Here is a 14483-nt window from a genome sequence, read left to right on the forward strand (position 1 = left end):
GGTGCTCCATTATAAATGTTATATAAGTGTTATGAAATAGGGCGAGAGCAGAGGAAAGAGGCATTTTAGACTCAGACAGGGGTGAGAGGATGCAGGGTAGATGAATAAAGCCCCTCAGACAATAGCTCTGAGATACATGAATTGCTCTTTTCAGATCCGTGTATGTTCTCCCTCTCCCGCTCTCCCCCCCCCCCCCCCCCCCCCCCAGCACTGGAGACTTTCTGATATATCAGACATGCCCATTTGCAGCCCTTCACCCCAGTCTCAGCAGTGTGTTCTTGGTACATACTGTGAGCATGCCTGTTCTAAGCTCCACACACAGCCCCTGTGAATTCTGGATTAAATGGCAGGAGGAAATAGGGCTGGACACCAGCAGGAAGGGAAGACTGTCCAGAACCTGACTCCCATGAGGTGGGGGTCAGACTGCCATAGATAGGCAGGGGCCCCAATGAGGCTGGCACACACATGGAAGGCAAAAGAGCAGGGATCAGACTCCCATGGAAAGGCTGGGACCACCAAATCCCATCTCAAATAGAGCACAGTGAGATGTTCAGACTCTCCCTCAGTTAGGCAAGCTTTAGATGAGCTGGCTCATGGTACACACACAGAGGAATGTAGGGCTGAAAAGTGCCACTGCTTCTAGTCTCTGTCACTCACCCCCATGTCTCCTTCCTAGTTTCCATCCATTCCCTGATTCCCCAACCTTCTCCCCCATTCCCACCTACTTTTCCATGCCAGGATATTCTGCTGCGTTCAAATTATATTTGCCCAAAATGAAAAGCTCACTTTAATAGAGGCAGCACAGAGCACTCTACATGATACTTCCCCTTTTTTATTCATCTCAGGGCAGAAATTCGTAGGATTTGAACTCACAGGACTTGAGATATCTTTAAAGCAACCGAAGTCCAGTGACATAAAGATGGTTTTCCAGACATGTAGCCTCACTCTCTGCCGATGCTCATTGTAATTATTAGAGCCTCAGTGTGACTAACTGGTGAAGCAAGCTTATCTTCAGACAATATTTACCTCCATTTTTTCCAAAAGCTTGGATAACCCTCCAACATCTGAGAGCCTGGTGCAATGATCTGAGTCCTGTTTTGATCTCTATCTGTGAGGGTATGTCTACACTATCCTCCTAATTCGAAATAGGAGGGTAATGTAGTCATACCGCAATTGCAAATGAAGCCCGGGATTTGAATTTCCCGGGCTTCATTTGCATAAAGCCGGCTGGCGCCATTTTTAAATGCCGTGGAATGAGGAGTACAGCTAGTTCGGATTAGGAAGCCTAATCCAAACTAGCTACTCCGTGTCCCGTATAGCCGCGCGGCACGGGGTTCAAACTGCCGGCATTTAAAAATGGCGCCGGCCGGCTTTATGCAAATGAAACCCGGGAAATTCAAATCCCGGGCTTCATTTGCAATTGCGGTATGACTACATTACCCTCCTATTTCGAATTAGGAGGGTAGTGTAGACATACCCTGAGAAAGAAAAGAGGGGGGGAAAGTACCAGAATGTGCCAACTTCAAGACTAGCTAGTTTATTCTGGGAGCCATATTCAGGAAAGCTGTGGTCTAATGGCCCTAAATTTGGATCCCTGATCATAACTAGCACCTCCATGACGAATACCAAATTTCATGATAATTTGGCCAACCAATGTTATTTTTTCCTTCTTTAGTAAAGTTTTAGATTTTGTGAGCTGTGTTGTAAGAATCTGACTTCCTAAACTAAAACAAGGCCTGTTTCAGCAGAATCTGGTAATCTCATCTAGATTTTTTCTTAGGGTATGCCTACACTAGCCCCCTAGATCAATCTAGGGAGACTAATGAAGGCGACCAAAATTGCAAATCAAGCCCGGGATTTAAATATCCCACGCTTGATTTGCATGTTCCTGGCCAGTCGCCATTTTAGAAATTGACTAGCCCAAAGTAACTGCCCACGTCTACACACGGCAGTGAAATGGGATTCCAATTTAAACCCCTAACTCAAATTAGCTGGTATTCCTCCTGCAATGATGTTTATCAGCTAATTTGATTTAGGGGCTTTAAATCAGAATCCCATTTCACTGCCGCGTGTAGATGCAGGCAGTTACTTCAGGCTAGTCAATTTCTAAAATGGCGGCCGGTCGGGAACATGCAAATCAAGCGCGGGATATTTAAATCCCGAGCTTGATTTGCAATTTCGGTCACCTTCATTAGCCTCCCTACATTGACCTAGGGGGCTAGTGTAGATGTACCCCCACATTTCCTGAATAGCAATGAATTTTCCCTGTGCTTTGCACACACACAAAAATGGAGGAGAGGGTGGTTGCAGAGAAACACATTTATTTGAAGGCTAATATGTCAGATACTGGCCACCACTTAGCAGAATTAGAAAAGCAGTCTTTATAAAGCACTAGACATTTGTTGCCTTTTTTTTTTTTTTTTACATTTTATTTGTCTTATGCTTCTAGAAATATGCAGTATTATTACAACCCTATTAGAAGTAGGTAGCTCTGATAAGTACACCTTATATGTTTTAATAACAAGTTGTGCTGGGCTTTTCTGGAGCTTATTTTCTAAGCTTTAGATTTAACGTGTGAAATGTTTTAGAAGTAAATTTTAGTGATTGATAGAAATCTCAGAGAAAGCATGCTGTTTCCCAATTTCTGCTTTTGCTTGGAGCTGTCTTAGAGCAACATCTAGTGGTAGACCGTATTTGCATCTTCAGTCAAACAACTTCTAAATGATGGCAGCAAAACCAGAAGCATTAGCATATTTACAGTTAAAAGGCGTGCATATGCATCCATAGAAAATAAGGAAATGCACTCACCCATTCTGAAGAATATGTATATGCCTTTACTTCTCGTTCTTTATAGTAAGGGTTTGAGGCTTTAAGGCACTCAGAACCTAGGGCACCTTCCTACTAAATTCAGTGGAAGGTGAGACTGCTCATTCAGGGTATATCTATACTACAGACAAGATCAAAGCTGCCGCTGTGGATCTTCCAGGGTTGAAATTATCAGGTCTAGCTAAGACAACTAATTTGAACTGAGAGGGGCGCTCCAGATGATGCTGGTAGTCCTGCTTCCATGAGGAGTAAGGGAAGTCAAAGGATGAGTGTTCTCCCTTCAACTTTCTGCAGTGTGGACAGTGGCAAAAGTCAAGTTAAGATACTTTGACTTAAGCTCCACATTTAGCATAGTTGCGCATCTTAATTCAACTTTATCCCATAGTGTAGACATACCCTCAATCTCTCCTCTTGTGAAAGGCTAACCCATGCATAGGACTCTATTCTATTTTTCCAAGTAACATAGAAAGACAAAACTTCCCTTGCAGTAGGATTCCAACTGCAGTAGCGTTCCAAGAATTGAAAGGGAAGGAGGGGAAGTGCAGCTTCTTTTTTCTGACCCAGCACAAGACTGATCAATTCAGGGAGCCATAAACTCTTTGTGCTTAATCTTGCAGACTTTTTTGCATTATTACTTCTTACTCATTCCTGTAGCCCCATTGATTTCAATGGGATTATATGATTCAGAAGGGTTGCATTGTCTGGATCTTTGCATCCTACTCATCTCATCAACTTTATTTTCTCGCAGTAAATTCTTCAGCACACCAGCACCAAGGAAAAACCTATTAACTATTCAAGCTATTTCTCTGACTGCCTGGAAGAAAGAGAAAGGAAGAAGTGCTGTTTTAATAGAGGTTTGATAGTGATGGAAGTCACATAAACATCTAGGTGGATTGATGGACCCTTTGCTGCTGTGAGCAGCTTCATTGAACTCAGCAGGACTGCTTATGTTAGACAAGCATGATTTTCCCTTTCCTGTAGTAATGTGATACTAGTTATAGTTGCATATGTTAGCTCTGCGTAACTGGAAGATAGCACTGGAAACATTGCAGCATGCCTGATTAGTTTCTGCGATAAATTGGCCTTAATACAATGTTATATTTGAGGGATAAAGCACTCTGTTTTAACACTGTTTGACTTCTAAGGGGTTAATTTTAACTCTGTCAAAACTGTGCTTGTGTTTTAAAATCTCATCTATTGATATCATAGTACAATCTTACATAAAGTTATAATATCTTCAAATTGGGCTTGATTTGTAAATCTCATTGAAATCTACAAAATAAGCCATGTGGGAATTGTGGCTGGAACTCAACATAGCAAACTCAAGGATGAAAGATGGAGCTAAATTAGCCTACTGTAGATTTTAACTAGTGCCTCCAAAGGCTTCTGCATATGCAACCTAATATTTTTTACCACTGTGCCTCACCCTCCAGAAATGCTGAGTTCTTTTGACATTTGTGTACCTTCCTTCTGTTTCCTTTGCTTCTCTATCTGCAGAAAATGTTTCTTCCTCTCTTCCTTAACCCCTCCTATTTCCTGCTCATTGTATGTACTATTTCCTTCTCACTGAACTCTATTAGTCAGGGATGGGTGTCCCCAGCCTCTGTTTACCAGAAGCTGGGAATGAGAAACAGGATGGATTGCTCGATTATTACCTGTTCTGTTCATTTCCTCTGAAGCACCTGGTACTGCTCACTGTCAGAAGACAGGATACTGGGCTGACACAGTATGGCCATTCCTATATTCTTATGAGAATTTCCTTCTCCAGGTAGAGAGCCATGTAGAAAACAGTAAACCTGGAATAGAGGGCTCCTAACTGCTCTTCCGAAGTGAAGAGGAAATCATTCCAAGTCTTCTATATTTCCAAACCACTTTCCAAACTAACCATTTTTCAGAGCTCCCCTGTGAAATAGTCTAGATGATACTGACCTCATTTTAAACATAGTGAAACTAAGGCACAGAGAAATTACAGTGGCATGTCTAGTCTTGCAACAAGTCAGAGTTAGGCCTAGAATCCTAGATCCAAGTCAAATTCACTAGTCCATCACTGCTCAGTCTGAGGAATATGACTCAGAAGTGGGCTGTCAAGGAATCACATGCCACTGGCTGAGACCCAAAGTATCATGGATCAGTAAAATCACAGGATTCAGCAGAAGCCGATGAAGAGGAGGAAGGAGCAGCTCATCCCCTCTTTCCTCCTCCTTTTGTTGTCTGTGTCCTGCCCCTGCCCTAATCAAAACCATCAGCCTACATGTCCTGAGCCCACCCCATCCCGGCAATCCAAAACTCCAGGCATGGGAAAGCAAAACTCAAAGAGGTAGCAGATTTTGAAGCTTCTTTCTATGGTGCTTCTCTATAGTAGAGAATTGGATAGTCAGGAAGGGGGGAAAAAGGGAAAGCATCTTTCTACCAAGCCCACCGTATCCCACACCTCAGTATCCAAAGTCAGTCACATGTTACTCCTACCCTCCAACTGCAATCCTTTGTTGCTTCCAAGCACTGTGGGGTTGTGTGGTTTGTATGGGTCACACCAAGGAACCACAGATAGTTTTGGCTCTACAGTTTTAAGAACATGGTGTTCTGTTGTAACTCAAGTCATAGCTAAAAGTATTCTGCTGAAACGAACACATTTTTTTCAAGACTGGAAGGTTTTGGTATTGAGAGTGACTATTTCAGGAAGTAATGGATGTATAAAAACAGAATTTCATAATTGAAACTGATCTGAAACCTCCCGATTACCTCTATAATACATTCAGATTGAAGCTGTGTTCAGCTATATCTGTACTTCAACATACACACAGCCTAAGCATCTTTGGGACTTGAATTATTGGGTTTGACATATATTTTGCAGGAGGTTGTAAGCATATGGGTAAAAGTGCCCTGAGCTAGTAGGACACTTTGCATTTGAAAGCCTTCCTGTCAGGTGTTATATTGCAATCCTGGGACCCTTTCCAATAAATTACCCTAAGGGAAAATTGTATTCTAATTGCCTGCGGGGTTCAGCATTTGCGAGAATCCACTAGATTGCAATCTCAAAATTGTAATACACAAAGCTGAAGTTTGTACCATTCCCTGTTCCTGTTATACTCATTGTCATTAGCTTAGATTTGGTGTGGTTCTAATTTCTGTTTTTGTCACAATCACTGCCATGGGAGTGTGAGATCTAAGGAGTGTGATGCCTCATAAGTTCTGTGAAAGCTGCAAATAGCCTGGAGTCCTCTCACCTTCTCAATGTCCTAAAGTTTAGTGGCTGGTTAATATTATTTTCCCTTTTGGTAGCTGTAGCAGTCAGTATGGCCAGGTATTCCTAATCAAAATTATACAGCTCAGGGGAAGGCATTTTGCCTTAAACAAGGAGAGATTGGCCACAGCTGTAAATGGGGTACTGGATGAGATGGACCAGTACTCTGAGGTGGCACATCTAATCCTCCTCCTAGATGCTTGGCAGCTGCGTCTTGCTCACATGCCCATAGCCATACTGATTGACAGATTTGGAGCTCGGAAGGAATTTTTCCCCTGTCAAATCAGAAGAGACCAGGGTGGAGAGGGGACATCTCTTTCCACTGCAGCATGGGGTTGTGATTTGCCTGCTGGGATCATCTGGGTATATCTCACCTAAAGCAATTCCCTGTCATGGATATAAAGAAGATCAATAAATTTAGGCTTCCGATTAGACAAAGGTTTCTAACCATCAAAGGAGGGAATTTCTGGAACACCCTCCCAAAGGGAGTAAGGGGTGGAGAGTGTGGAAAGCTAACATTTTAAAAGCGAGATTGGTAATTTCATGGAAGGGATGATAGGATGAGCTGCATATAATGACATATGACCCATCTGCAACTGGTATCTGCAAATATTTCCAGTGGCAAGAGATGGGACACTAGACGTAGACGGCTCTGTGTTACTACAGATAATTCTCTCCTAGGGTGTCAGTTTGGTGGGTCTTGCTCCCATGCTGAGGTCTAACTGACTGTGCGTGTGTAGAGAGTTACCAGTCTCTGTAGCTTAGGATGTGGGCCACTTGCTGGCTTGAACTAGAGTAAATTGTGGGTTCTCCGTAACTTGAACTCTTTAAAAACCAAGATTTGAGGACTTCAGTAGCTCAGAGAGATGTTATGGGCCTATGACAGGAGTGGATGGATGAGGTTCTGTGGCCTGCAGTGTGCAGGATGTCAGACTAGAAAATCATGATGGTTCTCTGCGGCCTAGAAGTCTATGGGCATGATTGCATAGCGAAGAAAATCCCACAGATGGCCTGTGCCAGCCAATGCAGGATTGCAGCACTTGGTCAGCAGGACTGTTCCATTGCTGGGTAGAATTCTGGGCCTGGGCTAAAGCCTGGGCTCGGGGACCCTGCAAGGTGGAAGGATCCCACGGCTCAGGCTCCAGCCCCAGTCCAGAATTCTATGTAGCAATAAATCAGTCCCATGAGCCAGCCATGTGCCAGCCACAGGTGTCTATTTGTAGAGTTGATATACATTTTGGAGCTACTAAAGGTTTTAATTTTGAGATCACCATCTGATGCCATCTTATAGAGAACATAATAGAAATTACATGGTCTCATTTTCTAACTGTAACTAGTTATTGATTATGTGGTACAGTTCTTAAATGGTTCATTATATAAAAGCTTCTTATTGTTTCCAATATTATTTAAAGGCTCTTAAAGTTATGCTAGCATTCAAAAGGCAGTGTCAAATTTCCTTTGTACTATTTATATATAGGTATATGAGAGATGGCTTATCTAGTCTGATCTGGCTATGCATGTTCAACAACCTGAAACTGGCTTAGTAATCTCCATTTACAGAAACCCTAGTAAAATAGTGTAAAGTGACACTGAGCAGGCCTGAAAGCCATCTATTCAATTCATACTCTCACAGCAATACTTTATAAAATGTAGAATTTCATCAGCTTCTGACTTGAAAAGATTGATTTGTTCGTCATGTTGAATAGACTCTTAAAGTAGTTTAAGGAACAATTGACCCTAAGCACAGTACCAGCAAAAGTCTTCTGGGTATCAAGCTGAAGGCAGATAAAGATTTCTGAGATAACTCAGATTGTCTCTCTTGTGAAAAAAAAAAACAGCAACATGGCTCACAAAAGACTGAAAAACTCAAGAGGATTTTCATAATTAAAGCTAGGAAAGAAAAGCTTTGCTTAAAGCTGCATTTACATGAATATAGCTAAGGTTCTACTTGCTTCTTTGGGGAGAAAAAAATCAATGCAGCATTCTTTTTATATTGTTTTCATTTGTATTTCCATTTTTAAATACAGTTCACCGAACTTAAACAATAGTGTGATTCTAGGACTTATTTTGCACCCACTATCAACTGCTGGTGTGCACTGTCAAACATTTCAGACTCAAGCCGTCAAAAGAGACACACTAAATAAAAGCTGTGAAACTGGAAAGCTAGAAGTTAAATTATTTGACATGTAATGGGATTAATACTTCCAGCAGCTAGTTATTTAAACATGTGCATGTACACACACCCTATTAATCATGTAATGCTCTAAAGACTATGCATAGGTTTGGGTGCTGTGTACCTCTGAGACCGACTTCCTTTTTGTATTTAAATCCTCAGATGCTCCAGCTACCACTCCTTGTATTTGCAGAGCAAGAAATGTTGCATTTCTCTTCAGGAAACCTTTGACACTATAATTCACTTTCCTTCAGTGTGAAAGAATCAGATTTTGCTGAGTTCCAGCCAGACTGAAAAACCAGCTTGCCCAGGCTCTCTCTAAGCAGATCATTTGAGATGTACGTGGGAGAAGACTGGGCTCATTTAGTGGCAACATTATTTTGTTTCCTGACATATTATGTTCTTATTGTATTAGTTGAAAGTGACACTAGAAAGCAACAAGAGATTCAGAGAATTAATTTAAGAATTACAGTCCAAGTGCAGCTCGCAGAGCCTCCTCTCCCATTCTCCACCTACCAGATTCGGTAGGAAGAGCTCGGGATCTCTGCTTTGCACCAAGATTGTGATGTAAAGGCTTCTGCCCTGCAGAGAGGAAGGGCTTGAGGCTTCAACACAAATGGAGATGAAGCTCTGAGCCCTACCAAGCACCTCCAATAAGGCTTCAGTCCTGAGCTCCAGCAGGCACGCCCTGGCTCTCAAGCTTCTGAAGACTGACATCTGCACCTCAGTGGGTCAGTAAGTTTGGCCAGCCAGCTATCTATAGTATGCAGAAATCAGAAAGCCACTCAACTTCACATAATATTACTTAGCATTATCCAATTACAGCAAGAGACTAGTAGGTGTGAGATCAAAATAATTTTTAAAGCATTTTTCCCCTTTTCCCTGTCTTAAAAGCTTATAAGCTTTGCAGGGAAGGAGTCTATTGTCTATAAATTGTGTTAAAGTGGCTAGTGCACTTATGAGTACTCTAAATCATAATAGCATTCTGTAGGTTCTTTTAGTCAGAATCCCTTAGACAAGGTTGCATTACTCTGCTTCACAGATCATTATGGGCCTGGCTAAGTTTTCCCTTGACTTTAATAGACGTTGAAATAAGGCCTTATTTAGTGAGCTTTTCTAAATGACTCGGAAGGGGGGGGAAAAACGGACTCAGCCGCCCACACAAAAGGGGTGGGAGAGCCTCAATGAGCCTCTGCAGATCCAGAATTGTAGTAATCTAGGATATCTGGGTAGGCTACAGACTTCCAGCCAAGTGGCCCATTTTCCAGCATCCTTCAGGAAAGAGGGTATGTCTACACTACCCTCCTATTTCGAAATAGGAGGGTAATGTAGGCATACCGCAATTGCAAATGAAGCCCGGGATTTGAATTTCCCAGGCTTCATTTGCATAAGCGGGGCGCCGCCATTTTTAAATCCCACTCGTTCGAACCCCGTGCCGCTAGTTCGAACTAGCGGGGTAGTGTAGACATACCCAGAGAGACTAGAGAGCAACCCTCATAGGTTCTAGAACAAGGAGTGTTGGGAGTGCTGCCACAACCCTTGGCTTGAAATGGCTTCCATTGTCTACAGAGTGTACACTTTGGTTCAACAGCTCTCAGCACCCTGGCAATCATTGCTAACGTCATCAGAAGATTGGAGGAATAGACTACCCGAGCTGATCTCAGCCTCCCATAAAGCAAGGTGTAGATGGAATTTGGCTTTCCTTTTCCTACTTTTAGCAACACCCGGAATTAGTACCTGCATCACCATGATCTCTTAGGTGATACTAGCAGCTTTGGACTCAGATGAAGGCAGTGAAAGGAACCAGATAACTGAGGTGATGTCTATGCTACACACCTTATAGCAACACAGCTGTACCACTACAGCTATGCCACTGTAAGGTCTCCCATGAAGGCACTCTATGTTGGTGGGAGAGAGCTTTCCCATCAGCATAATTAAACCACCCTCAAGGAGCAGGTAGCTATTTCAGTAGGAAATGCTCTCCTGCTGACATAACACTGTCCATACCCGGTGATTTTGTCAGTGAAACTTATTTTAAGTTTTTTCACAACCCTGATCAACAAAAGTGCTAGTGTAGACAAAACCTGAGTAGGGGGATAGGTAGTTAATGATCACACCACAATGACCAAAGAGCATACACTTCAGACCTGAACAATGAGCTTTCTGCTCTTTGGCACCCTATACACACAAGGTCAATCCCGTCACCAAAAAAAGTTTCCCACAAAACAGAAATTCCAGTTTCTACCAGCTCTACATTTCAGGTCAGAGTGAGAAGTATATGAGGAACTTCTGCATATTCCTCTTTGTAAAGAGTTAAATACATTACAAGTAGATTGGTCCAGCTAATCTAAACTATCAGAAAGAAAGAACCGAGGGGCAGTAGCAAAGCTGTAAAAGAAAGTTACTCACACTGTGTCAGGCCCTGATGCACATGGGTTACTAAAAAATAAGAAATGTCAATTTTGAGTGTTGACTGACATCACAGTTGCCGATTATGGGCTGCCTAAAACATTTTAACTGTTCATTAAATCCATTAAGCCTGGAAGGTGAGGTGAATGTTATATGAATCCTGCACTAGTTTAAATGGAATACACAGTGCACATGCTTTTTTCAGACCATTATTTTAAATTTGTCTAATAAAGAACGAGTGCTTTTACATCAGCACACTCCAAGGTTGAGTTGCTGTATAATGTGAAAACCCAGTCACCTCAGCTGGCTATGTTCCCAGTGGCAAAGCAAAAAAGTTTACCATTAAATTGCTATATAAAGCTACAGTCTCTCTTAGCAATGCTCAGATTAAGGTTCTGTCAATAGTAGCCCTTTCATTAGAAACCCCCAGTTTCCAGGGGGGCTATGACTAGCCAATAACACTAATTGCAATTCTTCATTTAGTGTCTCAGCTCAGCGTGAGTGTTTAGTACATATACATTTCTACTTGCATTTCTACACATTTTGGCTCCCTAACATAATTTTTTTAGTTTATTTGCAACATTCAAACTCAGAGACACACCAGATTCCGAAAGAAACATGCCAAGTGGCTCATGAGGCTGCAGTCTACACTTTGCCCACTCAATACATACTGCCAAAACATGCAAAGAGAGCGAGTTGGGAATTTTCCATCTAACCCTTTTGACAAAAAAATGTGACCACAGGCCTAGTTTTCTGTAGGAAAATTTCAATTTAGGAACAATTTTTGAATTTTTATTTTCCCCATCAGAAAAATGGAACAATTTTGTTTCCAGTTTCAAAATACAGACATTTTAGTTTGCTAAACTTACTTAAAATATTTTATTTCAGGTCAGCTTAATTTTAGTCTGTATCCTCTTGAGCTGCCATGATGCCTCATAGCGGTTGCAGATTAAATGCCTCATGCCACGACTCCTCCACTGGCCAAACTAGAGTATGCTCTCTCTGCTGACTGCACTGTCATATCATGGAAAATGTAGTATGGCCAGGTAGCCCAATCCATATATGAAAGTGGGGGCATGAAGGACCCAGACTACAACTGCCATGGGCTATAGCAGCAACTGACAATGTTGGACCAGTCCAAAGCAAATCATTTAAGTTCTGTTCAACAAACTGAAATGTGGTGGTTTTGACATTTCCAAACTGAAGTTTTTCTAAAAACTTTCTGTTCCAGGAAAAGCCTCAGAGACTCTACTTTTAATCCCAATTTGGGATGAAAGCAGATGTCTCAATATCAGAATTTAATGGATGACAAGTTTTTAGTTTCAGCCAGTTCCAGCTTTCTAAACAGAAGAGCCTATAGTATTTGTACAGTGTGGTAAGTGAAACTGAAAAAAGTGTCAACATTCAGGAAAAACTTAATCTGATGCAAGCTGATCCTGAACTGCTACTAAACACTTCCATGTCCCCTATGAATGCTCAGTCGAGAACTTTCCTACATTTTTGCTAGCCTGTTCCATAACTCATTCATTGCTAGCAAAACATGGTGGAAGAAATTGGTCACTAAAATGTCCTTGAGTACAGCAACTAATACTTTGAACCATGACAAAGAACTGGAATCCCTTGAACAGCCTAGATTTTGCAGGCAGAAATCTATCCCCAGTGAGGACCTGCAGTTGGTTCACAGATTACACCATGAAGCAGGAGAATCGGAGGTACACAAAGCTTATTTTAGTTCAGTGGGGGATTGGGTCATGATGTAAAAATCTGCATCTCACCATCAGCTGAGCATGAGCAGCTTTGTTTTGAGTTCTGGAAACATATTATTCTTTAAAAGAGATTGAAACTTTTAGTAGTACAGGTTCTTCATGAGAAACTAATATGAAAACAGTGGGAAGCCACAGAATGGAAATGACAAACAATCAGAGAAGGTGAGTGAGTTATTATAGTTGTGCAGTCAAAGATCTGACAGTTCTGGACGAGGGCTTTCCAGTATAGAGCCAACCTTTGCAAAGATACAGGGACAAGAAGAGCAAAGGATTTTTGCAAAGTGCATTGGCTCCCAGATTATATAAAGTGACCACTCAGGATGGTCAAATGCTACAGTGGCAATGCCAGCACCTATAAGCCTACAGCCAATGTGGGAAAGAATGAGAAGTAACCCCCAAGTGAGTTTGTTGAAAAGCCAAGAATATCAGAGATACTGATAAAAGAGAGTAAGATTTCAAAAAGGACCTAGTTTGGTCAGTCACCAGGGACTTTTATAGGGTCAAACATGGACCTTTCATCATGCTCAATAGAGATCTCTTTCCTATAACTCAGGAGTGGGCAATAAGATGACATTGGTTCATCAGGGTTAATCCCTGGCAGGCTGCCGCCACTGTATTTACTTGCATCTCTGTGCATTCAGGACTTGCAGCTCCCATTGGCCACAGATTGCTATTCTCGGCCAATGGCAGTTGCGGGTGCAGCACAGACCAGGACACCCATAGCCATACCAGTCATAAATACAGCAGCTGCAGCCCACCAAGGGCTAACCCTATTGCTATTGCCCACCGCTGCTATAAATGCCCACTTGTTCCATCACTTATTGCCAAGGAAACAGGTCCCACCACCGACAGACAAAAGAAAAGAAGTGGGACAACAGAAACCAGGGAAAGAGGAGACAAGAGAAAACATGCTTCAAACAACAAAAGCAAGATGCTTGGTGCTACAGGCCTTTTAATGAACATCTTTCTATCATCTGACCTAATAAATCAGAAGTTCAAAAATGTGAATGCCATCAGGTCACGAAAAGTCATCAGTCAGAACTGGAGCAGTTAAAGCAAGTTAAACAGTAATTGTCTTGCCTTTTCTGTGCAGCACAAACATACTTAATGTTTGAAGTTTGCAAAGCAGATTTATGGCGACTGTGTGTTAAATCTACGCATCTTTGCCTCAGCTATAAGGACTTTGATTTGGTTCCAAACCTGTTGTATTGTGCCTTTCTTTGTAGTTTACATGTAGTTCTTCTATGCATTGGACAAGTTAATATGTCCTTAAACTTCATCCATATATTGATATATCATCTATTTATCTTCAAATTCTCCCCCAAGAGTCTTTCTGCGGCATCTAGCCTCATACCTTCTGAGTAGCTGATAAGACTGTGATTGATACTGAAAAGCTTCTGACAACTTAATGCAGCTGAAACAGAACTATTACTTTGGGATCGAGACACTAGCTTCAGTCCTCCCCATATATTTGTCACTGTCTTTTGTGGGCTGTGTTAACGCACACTTTACCTCTGATCAAAAGCACAGGGACCAGATTTACAGCACTGTCTGTACCAGTTTCTATTGAATTAGGTGCTGGTGTGGGGAGGCTTATGGAGACACAACGTCCACTATAGGGAGGTTTGGCCAGAACTCTTCCAGAACTCTCTAGGTGAACTTAAATACACCCCCATGGCAAACTCTCCATGAGAAAGAAGTGGTGAGGAAATACCCCGATGGTATGAATCTACCTGGGGATGGTATATTTGCATAAACAGATGTCTGTTTATTCCTAGGAGCCCTTTACAGGCTGCTATACTTCACCAATCACGTTTTTCCTGCAATTAAACCTCTTGGGTTTTATTTAAAAAAGAACTGCCAGACTGTTCTTGACCGTGAAGAGGTTCTTGGTGGTGTCTTGCTATTCCTTACTCATCTAGTTTCCCTGGACATACAAACAACAGCTTTCAGCTGACTGGGGTCAGACAGAGCAAGCACACAACTCCAAGTTTGGCAGTGAAAAGCAGATTGCTAAACAATGTTACCTGCAGGTGAGTTTTGTGACCTGTAAAATCATGGCTGAAAT

This window comes from Pelodiscus sinensis, chromosome 3, assembly GCF_052426305.1.
Source record: "Pelodiscus sinensis isolate ZL-2025 chromosome 3, ASM5242630v1, whole genome shotgun sequence".
NCBI lineage: Eukaryota > Metazoa > Chordata > Testudines > Trionychidae > Pelodiscus > Pelodiscus sinensis.